The sequence below is a fragment of the Diabrotica virgifera genome, chromosome 4, assembly GCF_917563875.1.
Source record: "Diabrotica virgifera virgifera chromosome 4, PGI_DIABVI_V3a".
Classification (NCBI taxonomy): Eukaryota; Metazoa; Arthropoda; class Insecta; order Coleoptera; family Chrysomelidae; genus Diabrotica; species Diabrotica virgifera.
The window spans coordinates 179,672,858-179,688,934 of record NC_065446.1 but is presented as its reverse complement, the minus strand read 5'-3'; the positions used below and the strand labels follow the sequence as shown (position 1 = coordinate 179,688,934).

The 16,077-nt window shown below is 35.0% G+C and overlaps 1 protein-coding gene across 4 annotated transcripts in view; it reads left to right on the top strand.

Moving 5' to 3' along the window:
• LOC126883270 (excitatory amino acid transporter 2-like) overlaps positions 1–16,077 on the top strand; it is a 216,391-nt gene that overhangs the window by 91,181 nt on the left and 109,133 nt on the right. The window lies entirely within an intron of this gene.

The following is a 16,077-nucleotide window of genomic DNA, read 5'->3' as shown; positions in this document are numbered from 1 at the left end:
TTCCGGGCATATTTGAGAAGGAGCATAAGTCAATTATTATTACTGAAGGTGTCACCTAACTTTATCTGCAAAAATCCGAATGCCACCTTTCACATCCAAAAATAGACGTTTTTTCACATATCCTTACTGGTCTATTATTCGTAACGATAAAATCATTAGTTTTCGAGATACTTGAAGTTAAAAATGAAGGGGCACAATAAATGAATTCATTAATCAAAATAACTGTGCCGTTTCATTTTTAACTTCAAATATCTCGAAAACCAATCGAGTTTATCGTTACGAATGAAGAGTGTATTATTTATATAGAAAGTGTTGGAGAATCGAAAAATTATGCTAAAATAGCAATTCCGCCAATAGCGTAGAATTTGGGAAGGGTCAACCATTCATTGTCTCCTGTCGTGTACCTCTGGTAGTAGCCAGAAACGTTTGTGTATCATAATTTATTTGGGGGTACAGTACCTGCGTATGACAAGGATATGTCAAATAACTTTAAAGTACTGGATAAAAATAGTTTTTAAATTTTTAAATAAAACACCCTGTAACCAGGAGCGTCATTTGAAATTTTGATAGGGGGGGGGGCAAGCATTATATATACAATACATTTATATGCAAACATAATACAAAATTGATCTATTTTTTGTAAATTTCAGTAATTTTCAGGGTCAGGGGGGGCAAATGCCCCCCTGCCCCCTATCAAATGACGCCCCTGCCTGTAACTCAGTAAGGAGTCGCATTTTAGTTAAGTGATTTGTGTTAAATCTTAATATTTTGAAGTCTAGAATCTACAACTCAGAGATTGGACAATCTTAATGAATCGCCCTGTATAAAGGGTGTTAGTAAATAACAGTGAAAACTTCAGGGAGTTGTACTGCATAAAAAATAATAGGTACCCCTAGTGTAGTAAACAGAGGTTGAACCTTGCAAAATGGACACAAGTCCGGTTTTATGTTTTTCTGGTATATCAAGGGGTGTTAAGGTATATTAAGGTCTGGTATATTAAGAGGCTAACTTTTTCTTAAAAAATTTCGCCCCGGAACCCCTCTTTTCATCCCTTTACAGGGAGTAATTTGTGGTTTGTGCTAAACGTAGCCCTTCCTGTACGTTTTGCAAAAAATTTACTTAATAGCAAAATGAAGAGGACTATATTTCCTACTATTTATTTCCGTTTAGCGGGGGCGCCCCAAAGTTGATAAGTTTTTAAAAAATATTTTCCTTAACTCTAATGGGAATCAAGAAGAGACCCTACAGCAATTAATCACAAATAAGTGGCTGATTTTTTGGTATAGGTTTCATTTAAGGGCAATTGCCCATTTTTTAATTACAGGGTGTTACATTTTAAAAAAACCCCTTTTTATAACATCTAAACCGCATATGCTAGAGTAAAAAGACTTTCAGCGATTATCCATGTACTGGTGTTATTTACAAATTTGTATAATGCACCCCCATTTTTCCCCGGAACCACCCAAAAAAAGGAGAATTAATAAAGAAAGTGATTTTCTTGGATTCCTTCACACACCATACCCTTTATTAAAATGCTTCATACATCATTTTGTTCACGTTCTTATTACCCATGCACAGACACCAAAAGCGATTTCTTGATGGAACCCCTGTAGCCAAAAAAATGGGGGGTTGAAAAAAAATTTTTTTTTGCTTTTTGATCCATATGGGCATATGCTACATCAATACGATTTTCATAAATATATATGGTTATTGCAATATCCCTGCAGAAACTACCCCTATCCTTGAAAATAAACTGCAGAAACTACCCCTATCCCTTGGCGAGCATGTTTTTACGACTTTCTCATTACGTATGCATTTTTTGAAACAAAGCTTATACGGAAATAAAGACCACTATTTTGTCTACAAATAAGGTCCTATGCATTTTTTTCGTATAAGCAACCGTTACAGCACAGTGGCGCCGTAAACCTCAGAAATGCTTTTGCGGGCTCCAGTTCTTGTTTTTTTTTCGTCACCTATTCATTTTATTGATAACGTACTTATGGAAAATAAAATAACACACTGTCTGCTACACATTACGACCTATGCATATTTTACTTTCTTTGCACCCTAAAGCCACCGTAGCGGCCAAAAATCAATTTTTGATTATTCTCTTTATTAATTTTCCTTTTTTTGGGGTGGTTCCGGGAAAAATAGGGGGTGCATTATACAAATTTGTAAATAATACTTGCATATGGGTAATCGCTGAAAGTTTTTTTACTCTAGCATAAGCGGTTCAGATGGTATAAAAAGTGGTTTTTTGAAATGTAACACCCTGTAATTAAAAAATGGGCAATTGCTCTTAAATAAAACCTATACCAAAAAATCAGTCACCTATTTGTGATTAATTGCCGTAGGGTTCCTTCTTGATTTTCGTTAGAGTTAGGGAATTTTTTTTAGATAACATCTTTTTCAAAATCTTGTCAACTTTGGGGCGCCGCGCCACCCCCGCTAAACGGTCGATGATAGACATATGCTGTCGCGAAATATGAATAAATGAATAAAAGGTGCTTGCTGCACTCTCTGATTGGACTAGAATATGGTTCGGCTGTATTTTCGTTTTGCAACGAAATTGAAAATGGTTATTCATTTTTGATTTACATTTACTCTGATTGGAGTACGAAGGGAACCATTCTCGTTGGAACTTTACCGCCCTGAGCAGATGGGACGTGAATTGTAAATTGTAGAATTCCCTTATCTTCCTTAGTCTCAGCATCCGTATAGCTTGCAAATTGTAGAAGCCTCGGAGGTGTAACCAGAGAAGGTTCCCATTGTTTTCATTCTGGTGGGGTGTAGAATAGCATTCTAATGATAGGCTGACGCACCGAACAAGCATCGACACTCGGAACCGTGCGATTCTCTCAAATCGAGCAGGTGCCCCCACTAAGTTCCACCTCTCCGAACCAACGCCGCCAGAGGGATATTTAAGAGCATCGCAAGCGACGATCCGTCGGTCCTGAACGACCGTTCCGGGCTCCATAACCAGCCAAGCGAAGTGAGCGAGGCCGGGCGACCTGAGTCGTGACGTGCACCGTTCGTGAGGTGATTCGTAAACTCAGGCAGGCCAACTCGAGACGAGACGCACGGTGTACCGATGTGAGGTAATGTGCGACTTGTAATTCAACGGAGGCAAGCGTAGTGAGCGAACCCCCGATAGATATAATATATTTGAATACCGCCGTTATTTTTGTTCTTCTATTACAGACGCCCATCCGGAGGAGGACTTCGCTGGGACGAGATAGAATATTAAATTATTATTTTGCGTTATATTGTTTATAATTTAGAATTAATAGATTTGCTTTGTTTTCAACCTGTGTTTTACTGAGTCTGTCGTCCTGAAAGAACTACCCGTTACAAATTTGGCGCCCGAGCAAAAGTCGAAATATACGCAAGTAAACGTCGTTATTCGACGCCCAGATAATAACAAAAATGCCGACAGATAAAGACACAGACTCAGTATCAGGTGCCACGACGGGTACGTCATGGATAAATCGTCTTTCCAAAGAGGAATTACAGCGCGACGCCAAAAGGTGCGGATTGGATTCCAAAGGAACCGTCGACGAATTAAAGTTAAGACTCAGAACTTTTTATAAGGATCGCGGGGAAGCGACAGGAACAATCCCAAAAATCAATACTTCCAAGGAAGCCGAACCAGACACACTGACCCAAGAAATTTCATTAATCAGAAACCAATTACAAGACTTAACAATGACAAAACAAATGAGGCAATCAGATTTGTTAAATCAAGTGCGGAGGTGGAACACACACTTCGACAAGAAACATTCGGATGCAGTAGACTTCATAGAAAGGATAGATGAATTAAGCCTAGCCTACGAGGTCGATAAGCAAGATCTGCTAAAAGCATTACCAGAATTGTTAGGAGACCACGCATTGTTATGGTACTGAAACAACAACAGAAATTGGGATTCATGGACGGACTTCATCAAAGATTTTAAGAAAGCTTTTAATCCCAGAGAATATTTGCTACAGCTAGAGGAGCAAATCAGAAACAGGAAGCAAAGGAAAAACGAACCAGTGGATAGATACATCACGGATATTCAAACATTGATCAGGCGAGAGGGATCTTTTTCAAGAAACCAAGAACTCAACAGGATATATAAAAATATGCTGCCAGAATATAAGCTTTATGCTCGCCGCCGGGATTTCGAAAACTTATCGGGATTGCAAGAATTGGCCCAAGAGTACGAAACTTTGGAAGACGAAAGGACCCGAGAAAATAAAAATTTTCACGGAAATTGGAGTTGTACAGACCCTACAGAATACGATGCCAAAAGGACATGCTTCCGGTGCAAGATGACAGGTCACTTCCGTAGGAATTGTAAAACCCCATGGAAAAAGTTTTGTTCGCGATGCGGCAAAGAAGGGGTCTACAGCAGTGACTGCTGTTCCAGACGTCAGGGAAACGAATAACAGACTGGAGAAGCAAGGAGTCGTCCCAGTCTGAGGAGCAAGATTCGACTCCGCTCGTTCTAGCCGTTACACAACAAGCAAGCAACGACATGCGACTATTCGCATCACTTAAAATCGGACAAAGATCCTACAAAGCATTAATTGACACAGGGACCACCAAAAATTACGCCGGAGATAGAATAGCGCAGATATTCAAACACTCCCTACATGGCTATAACGGAAGAACTAGACTAGCAAACGGATCTTCAATGGAGCTCAACCAGAAGTTACTTAACAATTGACTGCGAGATCGATAATTTACAAACAAGACAAACATTTATAATAATGCCAGGGTTAACGGAAGATGCAATACTAGGAGTGGAATTCCTCAGGGAACATTCGATCGAACTTAAGTTCGATAGGGATACATCCAAACAGTACGAACAACATCAAGAGGAAACATGTAACACTTTAAAAGACTCCACTCAAAATACAGAGATAGGAAGGTTCCTAAGAAGAGAGCTTAGGGAATTCGAGAAGTTAACAGGTCCCACCAACTTAATAAAGCACGAAATAAAATTGAAGAAAAGGTGCGATCCCGTCAAACAGCCGTATAGGCGGCACAATCCCGCAATGTTGCAGATTATCAACCAAGAGGTGGGTAAAATGTTGAAAGAAGGAACTATCGAACCCTCCGCAAGTGGTTGGAGTTCACCGATTGTACTAGTCAGAAAAAAGATAACTCGTACAGATTTTGCATTGACTTTAGAAAAGTCAACAAACTATCAGAAAAGGACGCGTATCCGTTACCTCGGATATCAGAAATTTTGGATAGATTTAAGGAAGCAAATTTCATCTCAACCCTCGATTTAAAGCAGGGATATTTTCAAATACCCCTGGAAGAAGCAAACCGCCCGTGACAGCATTTAGCGTACCCGGAAAAGGACATTTTCAATTCAGAACTACCCCGTTCGGACTACACTCCGCCGGAGCAACTTTCCAACGACTGCTAGACAAAGTAATACCGCCCGATGTAGAATTCGCGTTCGCATACTTGGATGATATCGTGGTAATATCGAAGACATTCCAAGAGCATTTATATCACCTACAAGAGGTCTTCCGAAGACTAAAAGAAGCCAGATTACAACTTAACTTCGAAAAATGTACATTCTGCCAGCCAGAACTCAAATATTTAGGACACGTTGTGGGAGCAGAAGGAATAAAAACTGACCCGGAGAAGACCAGCGCTATAACCGAACTTGCAGCACCTAGAAATGTACGTCAGCTCCGTCGCTTTTTAGGAATAACCTCATGGTATCGGCGATTCATAGAGAACTATTCGACAATAGCAGGACCACTAAACATGCTTCTAAAGAAGAAAATAAGATGGAAATGGACGGATAAGCAGGAAAACGCGTTTAAGGAACTCAAAGCAAAACTTACGACGGCTCCAGTATTAGCGTGTCCCGATTTCTCAAAAACATTCTATCTACAGACAGATGCATCAAACTGCGGACTTGGAGTTGCGCTAACACAAAAATACGACGGCCAAGATAAGGTAATCGCATACGCTAGTCGAACCCTCACACCAGCCGAGACAAAATATTCCACAACTGAAAAAGAATGTCTATCCATAGTGTACGGGATAAAGCAAATGAAGCCATACATAGAAGGGTACAACTTCAAGGTTATATCGGATCACCAATCTCTCAAATGGCTGAAGAATCTCAAAAACCCGTCAGGTCGATTAGCCAGGTGGAGTTTAGAACTACAGCAGTACGATTTCGAGGTCATATATAGAAAGGGAGTTCTGAACAAGGTAGCAGATGCTTTATCACGGCAACCACAAGAAACCCTTAATAAGGAACCAGAGCTGGAGTTGTTAGCATCGGAACTAGAATCATGCGATTGGTACGATAATTTATATAGGAATGTGCTCCAAAACCCAGGCAATTTCCCGAATTTACAGATATCAAACGAGAAACTATATAAACACATTTGGAGCAGCCGCAATTTAGCCGACCCAGAATTTAACATCCCATGGAAATTATGCGTACCAAGTTATAAAAGGAAAGAGATTTTGAAAGAAAATCACGACTCAACCATAGCAGGCCATTTAGGAATTGCAAAAACAATTTGCCGGATAGCGCAGAAGTACTATTGGCCTAAGATGTTCAAACAAATTGCAGACTACGTTAGAACCTGTACGAAGTGCCTTCAATATAAACCGTCTCAAATGCAACCAGCCGGGAAAATGCAACCGTCCGCTGTAGAAAAGCCTTGGCATACTGTCTCAATCGATTTAGTGGGACCATTCCCAAGATCTACAAAGGAAAACGCTTTCCTGATAGTCGTGCAAGACCGGTTCACCAAATGGGTCGTCGCCCAACCAATAAAAGCAGCTTCTACGAACTCCCTTATCGACTTTCTACGATCAAAAATAATTATGCAATTCTGAACATACAACATACAACATAAATCACATTTTGACACGTGTCAAGTTGACAAATGCCAAAGTTATAATAATTTTTGGATCTCTTACAGAAAATATTGAATTTTGGCGGTTTTTTCGTAGATAGTGTGTTGGTTTGTGTTCCCGTTTGGTTTTTTAATTTGTTATTTGCAGTTTAGAATAGTTTACTGACAATTTAGTTCTTCTGATTAGGTAAGGTATTGGAAACTTTATTATACTATAGTATTAAGGTAATATGGACGATAAAATAGGCGGGGATCAGCCCCCGCCTAAACAGGATCCACCTGATAGAAGCGTTATGAACTCAGAAATGACTATAACAAAAAATAATGGTAAAGTTTATGATATCCAGAACAGGTATGCAGCAATAGATATAGGTCCCTTTTATGTCATTGTTGAACCAGTAGATAATAGCTATCGTTTATCACCAGTAAAAGTAGGTCATTTTCTTTTTAATAATTCTAATTTTAAAAACGAGGTTGTTGACATTAAATTAATAGGTAGAAACAAAGTAAAAGTTATATTTAAAACATTCCATACAGCAAATAAAATCATTAAACATGAGGTTATTAAAAAAAATAATTTAATTGCTTACATACCTATGTTTTTTAATCACAAGAATGGTATAATCAAAGAAATTGACACATTTTTAACTGACAAATATATATTAGATAATATTCAGAGCGAAAGAAAAGTAGTACAGGTAAAAAGAATGACGAAAAAATACTAGGCTCAGATAAGGAGGTACAATATGTACCTAGACAAATGCTTATCGTGACATTTTTAGGTAATAATTTACCACAATATGTAAAAATAAATTTGGTCAGGTTTGTAGTAGAACCATAATATGTTTATCCAGTGGTCCAGTGTTTCAAATGTATAAGGTATGGACACACAGCAAAGTACTGTAGAAGTACCACAAATAAATGTAAACGATGTGGCCAAATACACGAAAATGCAGACACTCAAGAATGCACAAAAGAAGAATATTGCATACATTGTGAAACAAATGGACATCAGTCTATTTCCAAACATTGTCCCAAATATTTGCAGCAGGTAAATATAAAAAAGATTATGTCACAAAAAAATTTATCTTTTAAGGAAGCGGAATTGTTAGAAAAAAATAGTAGTTACTCTAAAGTAACTTCTAATAATAGATTTGATGTATTGAACAATTTGGAAAATTTTCCACAAATGAGTCAAATTGATAACTCTGACATATCATCTACGCCAACCAGTTCAAATAAAAATTGGGTACCACGACCACAATCACAACCAAAAAAGCGTAAAGCTATTTCACCGATTATTATAGAAGAAACACCCAATTTTCAAAACAAAATTAAAATAAATAATTCAATCTTACCTAATCCGCACAGAGAAGACTTTCAGATATACAAGGAAAAATTAGAAATGATAGTAATGCAAAAACTACCTATAATATTCGAAAATATATATAAAAAACTTAATTTAGATGTCACAGAAATGCAGGTTATAAAAGAGACACAAAATGAACTAAAAAATTTATTAGGATCTATTCAACAAGATGCTGGAAATCAAGAAAATGAATAAGGAGTTTAATATATTACAGTGGAATGCAAAGTCTATAATAAAAAATAAAGCAAATCTCTTAAATCATATAAACCAAACACAAAACGTTGATTTAATTGCACTAAATGAAACTTGGTTATCACCTAACCAAAGTTTTAGATTAAATAATTATAATTTTATAAATAAAAGTAGAGCAGATGGATATGGTGGCGTAGGAATACTTATAAAAGATCATTTTTGTTATTCTGAAATAAAATTTAGAAACAACTTTAATACAAAAATAGAAATTTGTGCAATATATATAGAAGACCTCAAAATATCAATCATATGTACAAGCTACTAAAAATGATTGGACGAACATATTTACACAAATACAAGGAGAAAGTATAATTTGTGGGGACTTCAATGCACATCATAGCATATGGGGCTCGGTGCACGAAAATATTCAAGGTAAAAATTTAGCAGACGCTCTAGAAAATCTCAATTTTATTGTTTTAAATGATGGTAGACCTACAAAAATTACTAGACCAAATGAAAATCCTTCTCCAGTGGATCTAACACTTACTTCACCAAGCTTGATCGGTTACATAGGATGGAATCCTTTAGATGATACGCTAGGCTCAGACCACTTTCCCATAAGTACAATCTTAACAAGGAGATATAATAACAGCATAATACAACCAAGTAGAAAATGGATTGAATCTTCTGCCAACTGGGAAAACTATCAAAATATTTTAACACACAGCATGGAAAATGAAAGTATTACTTCCACTGAAGACAATTTTGAACAGTTAGTCTCTAATATTAATAAAGCAGCTTGCGAGGCAATGAAATGTCGCACAGCCGCTAGTAAGAAAAACACAAGACCAGTGTGGTGGGATAGAGATTGCGACGAGAAAGTGAGAGATAGAAAAGACGCTTTAAAGAAGTATAATAGAGTATCAAATTTTCAAAATTATCTAGATCTACGCAAAATACAAGCACAGTGTAAACTACTATTCAAACAAAAACAAAAAAATGTTGGGTAGAATTTATCAATCAACTAAATAAAAACACACCAATATCAAAAATTTGGAATTTTATTAAAAAAATATCAAATAAGAATAACACTCACAAAAAACCTCCACTAACGCAATCAGTTATTGAGGAATTATTAGATACATATGCACCAACTTATGTACCAAATATATTAAAGACTATTGATAATAATATGCATGTAATATATTGCAATGAGCTTCAAATTCCGTTTGATCTTGAAGATTTGGAGGTTGCAATGAAAACAGCCAAGAATACTACTCCTGGATATGATTTTATTACCTATGAATTAATTTATAATTTACCCATAATAGCTAAGGAGCAATTAATTAAAGTTTTCAATAGTTGGTGGGTAGGAGAGCAATACATAGATCATTTTAAAAAATATATCATACAACCATTATTAAAAGCTAATAAAGACAAAAATTTATCCAAGTCATATCGACCAATTTCTTTAATGTCGTGTATAAGTAAAACCTTTGAAAGATTAATCAAAGCTCGATTAGAATGGTTTTTAGAATCAAATTGTATTTTACCTAGTACACAGTATGGATTTCGCCGAGGTCTTGGATCATTGGATGTAGTAACAAAGCTAGTTACAGATATACAAATTGCGCTGTCTAAAAATGAGTACCTAGTTTGTTTGTTTCTGGATATAAAAGGAGCTTATGATTCAGTAGATCTTAACATACTAAAATATAAAATGTGTTCACTTGGTTTCAATAATGAAATCTGTAATAATATATTAAATCTATATACTAATAGAACAGTATGGTTAAAAGATCATAGAAATATACTACACGGACCAAGAGTTGTAAATCAAGGTCTGCCACAGGGTTCAGTATTAAGTCCAACATTATTCAACTTATATTCTGCTAGCATTCATAGTTTGTTTGACGAAAATATTAAATGTTTACAATATGCAAATGATATCTGTATATACTCCACCCAAAAAACCTACGACGACTGTCTACGATCATTGAGGCATATAGTTGAAATTATTATACAATGGACAAATGAAAATAATATGACAATGTCCACAGAAAAATCCAATATTATGTTTTTCACCAGGCATAGGTTGCGCGCACCGGGAAACGTAACCTCGAGTGGACGTACTATACCAGTGGTGAATCAGTATAAGTATCTAGGGATAGTACTAGATAATAAACTTCTGTGGACTAAACATATTCAATACATCAAAGGTAAGTGTGAAAAAAAAATAAATATACTAAGGTGTATTACCAACAGAAAATGGGGTGCAGATCCCAAAACAGCTTTATTGTTCTACAATGCTTGTATTCGGTCAGTCGTGGACTATGGGTGTTGGATATATGGATCAGCAAGCAATACGAACTTAAAAATTTTAGATCGGATACAATACAGATGCTTGAGAATATGTTTAACCCACATAACAATGATGTTCGCATCATGTTCTAAGCATATACTACCAACATTCGTCGGAGTATATTCTTTTTAGTATATGTGTAGTACAAGCATAGCATCTACCTTAAAAAACATTCTAAATTTCATGTTCTTTGCATATACTTCAGAGTATATTCTCGTACCGAATATACTAAGTATATTCGTGTACGTAGGATCTCGGAATATTCGTAAAAGTTTATTCTTAGAATATACCTTTATCGAATATTCTTAACACATACTTATAAGTACATTCTTAACACATACTTATAAGTAGATACTTTTAAAATATCTTAAAAATAATTTGTATGTATAGGAAGTATAATATTAGCCTTATAGATTATCAACTTCGTTATTTTTTAGAATACATAATTAATAAAATTTATGTATGTAGGTAGTATTGGACGAATTTCATTTCAAAATTGTTGTAGGGTAAAAAAGTTTAAACCGTTGATTGATAAATACGGAAAGATACGAAACCCTATGCATTATTTTGTTGTCTTTAAAACCTGCCCGTATAGTGGCGCGCCTAGCTTAAATTTGTTGGAACTAGACTAGCCTTAGAGGGAAGTGTAAAATTCTCCCTACTCAAGGAACTAGCCAAGAACACGCGGTTATTTCACGTGGCCCGTATTCAAAATTTTAACGCAGCAGTCACTATCATATTAATCTGTATTATTTTTTTTTTGTTTTTGTTTCTGCAAAAATGTTGAAAATATAAATTGACTATAGAGTTTTTTTCACTACTCTTGACCTCACAAGTAAATACTTTTCGAGTTATTTGCGAGTGAATATATTCATTTCTCAAAAAATAGTACGTTTTTAGACGGATTTTCGCAAATAACTAAAAAAGGAAGTATTTCACCAAAAAAACATTCATAGCAAAAATACAGCTTATCAAAAAGTGAAAAAAATATTTTATATAAATATGACACATTATGAAGTCGTAGACCCAGTAAAAGCAGAGTTGTAGCTAATGAAAAGTAGGTTCTTATTATTTGTCAAATTCAAAATTGAATATTTCTACATGAAATAACCAAAAAATTAAGAACTTTTCGGGGAAAACTCATCATAACTTTTTTAAAAAGTTTAAAATAAGCTTTATTTTTTTGAGTTTCTAGTATCAGAAGTAAACAAGTTGCGGACAAAATAAAGTTGATCCTTTTTTTTTGTAAAAAATATTTAAAAATCACCTCCTAATTAGCATCTCAAATGAAATTAATCAGTAGCGCTTCATAAGTTACTTTACGTATGTATGCTTATTATAGAGGATCTGTAAGTTTCATCGGTGCATAGTGCTTATTTTTGAAAGGCTGTAGTTAAAAAGGCTTCAATAAGTCACTAATCACGATTATATGCAAATTTGGAACAGCCATATCTTAACCAATTTTTGTATTACAGAAAAACAAAATATTCAGAAAACCAAAACCTTTAAACTTTGGGATATTTCGTATCACAAGTTATTTAAGGTTAAAATAGCGGCGAAAGCAGGAAAGGAAAGGTCATGGGAGAGATTTGGACAAAAAATGACAAAAAATTATAGGGAAAACCAAAAACTCTTCTACGGTGCATTAAAACAACTCAGACAAAAGAAAGAGCACATTATGCCGAATATAAAAGACAAGAATGGAAACGTACTAACAGAAGAAAAACAAATAATGGAAAGATGGAGAGAACATTTCAAAGAGCTAACTCATGTAGACAAGGACAACATAGGGGAGATACAAGAAAGGAATGAAGACCAACAAGTGGAATCCATAACAAGAGAGGAATTAGAGAAAGCAATAGAAAGAGTAAAACTGGGCAAAGCACCAGGCAAGGATCATATCACCCCGGAAATGATAAAATTCATAGGGACAGAGGGAATGGATAGCATGAAAGAACTAATGAATGATATCATAAATAGAGCAGAATTACCAAAGGACTGGAAGAAAGACATTATATTATCAATACTCAAAAAGGGAGACAACAGAAACTGTAATAATTACCGAGGTATCACCATATCAAGTATCCCTGGGAAGGTATTAGCAAGAATACTAGAGACAAGAATAAAAATCCAAATAGAAACAACTATGGAAGACACACAGTGTGGATTCAGGAAGGACAGAAGCACGCAAGACCTAATATTCACATTAAGACAAGTAAGTGAGAAGGTAATCAAGAAAAATAGAGAGATACATATGTGCTTCATTGACCTGGAAAAGGCGTTTGACAGAATCCGAAGAAAGGACGTTTGGAAGACACTAACAGAAAGGGGAGTCGACAGACACATAATAGAAGTAATAAAGGATATGTACAAAAATAATACAAATACAGTAAGAACCAATAACGAGGAATCCAGAGAATTTTCTACAAGTCAAGGCGTCAAACAGGGATGCGTGCTGAGTCCACTGCTGTTCTCAGTGGTACTGGATGAAGCGATAAAGAAAGCCAAGCCCACATAACAATTTCATGTTCTTAGTAGATTCATAGAACATACTTTTCAGAAAAAGTATATACTGAGAATATGCGTAATTACCATTGCGAATGTGCAGAGCACATACTGAGTATATACTACATTACAGTACTTAAACGTTCTATGTATATACTTAGAATGTACTACCGCACTTCTTTTCAGTATATACCAAGAATGTTCTTTTTAGAACATTCCAAGGACGTGCTATAAACCTTCTATGTGTATACTAAGAACATACTACCGCACATCTTTTTAGTTTATACCAAGAAGGTACTTTTTAGAATATTCCAAGGAAGTGCTATAAACCTTTTATTTATATACTTAGAACGTACCTACTACCGCACATCTTTGTATGGGAAGAATATATATTTTTAAGAATATTCTAAGAAAGTGCTATCAAGTGCTATATTGCTTAGAAGTATGCTTTCAGCATCACCTAATCTCATCTTAGGTTCTACTGGTTCTACCAAATACTTATTATATTTACATATTTTAATTGCAAATGAGAATGTAGTTATAGTACCTACATTCTACAATATTACTTAAAAAGTAAGTACATATTTATAAATTTTAGTTATTTATATGTATAAATCATTATATATTTAGCTAAACTAAACTATGCATAAGTAACTAAAATTTATATAATACTTATATGTACTTACCTATTTAATAATAATAATATCGTATGGCATTTTTGCCGGGGAGATCCTTTCGGATAGTTCCAGCGCCAATTACATCTTTAACCCTGTTTCAAGTAACTAGTGTCGATGTACACTAGCCCAGGGGGACCGACGGCTTAACGTACTCTCCGAGGCACGGTGAGACGGCTCGTGTCATTATTGGAAATGAAAATGGTTTGTCTTTGGCAGGGATCGAACCCACGTCTACTGGCATATGAGGCCAGCGTTTATGCCGTTACCCACGGCCGCTCACACCTATTTAATGAGTTACCAAAATAGATTATATTTTATGTATTTTGAAGCACCGCAAACAAAATAAAGATATTACAATAAAGATATTGTATGTATGTTCTTTAGTCCTAGTACTATATCATTCGTCTTCATCCTCAACACTGCATAGATCCATAGATGATAGAAATAATGAAATAATGCCTGTTTTCTTTTTCATATTTTACGGTTTTTTCCTATCCCTGATCCACTCAGGTAAGAAATGGTCAGATGGGGGAATGTATTGTGGAATAACATCGGTGGTCAGTGTTGCCAAACGGAGAGAAATTTCCCTTTTTGCAGGAATTTTCAACATAAAAGGTGATAAAGGGAAAAAGTTAACTCAAAAGGTAACTTATCCATTCCAAATTGTAAAATATTAAGAAAAAATCAAAATATTTGAAAATAATTAAACATATCTTCTCAGATTTTGTAAACAGGAGGGAAGTTTTTTTTATAAAAGTGGGAATTTTTAGGTAAGTTGACGGAAAAAGCTTACTCGACGGTTGGCAACGCCAAAGCCTTTGGTTGCTTTGGTTGTGCAGTTTGGCACGTTTTGGTTCTGCGAAATGGCCCATATTGAATTGAATGTACCTAAATTCAAATTCCAAGGATATAAAAATACTCAATGATTCATGATAAACTCGAAATGGTAAAGTCATTTCAATTATGAAAACGAATTTTTAATAGTATCTATGTAAACGTTAATACAATTAATCTTTAAACTTTTTTACCATACAACAATTTTGAAATGAAATTCGTCCAATACTACTTACATACATCAATTTTATTAATTATTCTAAAATATAACGAAGTTGATAATCTATAAGGCTAATATTATTCATACTTCCTATACTATACATACATATTATTTTTAAGATATTTTAAAAGTATCTACTTATAAGTACAGTGGAACCTCGATAAGTCGGATTAATCGGGACCAAGGCCGATCCGGGTTATCAAAAATCCGGGTTAGGCGGAGAATAATGTAAAAATTAATAAAATTTAATAAATAATAATAAACAAATACACATTATAATTGCAAAAAAATGAAACACATAATATGCACAGTACATCTAAATTACATACATACATTGTTTATTTCTTGGTAAAAAACTTGAAAAAAAGTGAAAAAATATTCGTTTTTTCTGATGAAAATCGGTCCGGGTTAGCCGGACTTCCGGGTTATCGGGGGCCGACTTATCGGGGTTCCACTGTATGTGTTAAGAATGTACTTATAAGTATGTGCTAAGAATATTCGGTAAAGGTATATTCTAAGAATAGTATCTACTTATAAGGATGTGTTAAGAATGTACTTATAAGTATGTGCTAAGAATATTCGATAAAGGTATATTCTAAGAATAAACTTTTACGAATATTCCGAGTTACTACGTACACGAATGTACTCAGTATATTCGGTACGAGAATATACTTTAAAGTATATGCAAAGAACATGAAATTTAGAATGTTTTTTAAGGTACATGCTATGCTTGTACTACGCATATACTAAACAGAATATACTCCGACGAATGTTGGTAGTATATGCTTAGAACATGATACGAACATCATTGTTATGTGGGAGAGAAGAATGAGAAAACTAACATTAGGATACTGGCAAATGAAACAGACTCAACTATCGGAGCTACTATTTGCAGACGACATGGTATTGATAGTAGAAAACAGAGAAGACTTACAGAACAATCTTGAAATCCTAGAAGAAGAACTATCAAACATAAATATGAAAATTAATACAGAGAAAACAAAAACAATGATAATTTCAAATACGAGGAAGA